The 757-nt window shown below is 29.1% G+C and overlaps 1 pseudogene; it reads right to left on the reverse strand.

Annotated features, from left to right (window-relative positions):
- Nucleotides 1–4: 4 nt before the first annotated feature.
- LOC112466094 lies at nucleotides 5–646 on the reverse strand (annotated as a pseudogene).
- Between the last annotated feature and the right edge of the window lie 111 nt (nucleotides 647–757).

Raw genomic sequence — 757 nt, forward strand, 5'->3', positions numbered from 1 at the left:
CGAAGAAGGTAGTATTTAAATTTCGATCTGTTAATAATATAGTAATAGCGCCGGCTAGGACGGGTAGGGAGAGGAGTAGTAAAATAGCAGTAATTAGAATAGATCATACTAATAAAGGGATTTTATCTATAGTTAAGTTTTTATGATGTATATTTAAAATAGTTGAGATAAAATTAATTGCTCCTAAAATAGAAGATATACCTGCAATATGAAGGGAGAAAATAGATAGATCAACAGAGGCTCCTCTATGAAAAATATTAGAAGAGAGGGGGGGATAAATTGTTCATCCTGTTCCTACTCCTGAATTGATGAAACTTCTAAGAAGCAGTAGAGTAAGAGAGGGGGGAAGAAGTCAAAATCTTATATTATTTATACGAGGATATGCTATATCTGGAGATCCTAGTATAAGAGGTACTAGAAAGTTTCCAAAGCCTCCAATTATAAATGGTATAACTATAAAGAAAATTATGATAAAAGCGTGTCTGGTAACAATAGAATTAAAAATTTGATCATTATTGATGATAGATCCACATGATCCTAGTTCTAGTCGAATAATTATACTTATTGAGGATCCGATCATTCCTGATCAGATAGCTAGAATGAAATATAAAATTCCAATATCTTTGTGATTTGTTGAGTAAAGTCATTTATTCATAAAAGAAAAAGTGTTATGTCTGATTAAAGTAATAAATTGTAAATTTATTTAAGAAATAAAATTTTCTAACATTAGTTTATAATATATATTATAGTTTAAGGT

The sequence above is a fragment of the Temnothorax curvispinosus genome, unplaced genomic scaffold (genome assembly GCF_003070985.1).
Source record: "Temnothorax curvispinosus isolate PA1 unplaced genomic scaffold, ASM307098v1 QBEX01015846.1, whole genome shotgun sequence".
In the NCBI taxonomy this organism is placed as follows: Eukaryota; Metazoa; Arthropoda; class Insecta; order Hymenoptera; family Formicidae; genus Temnothorax; species Temnothorax curvispinosus.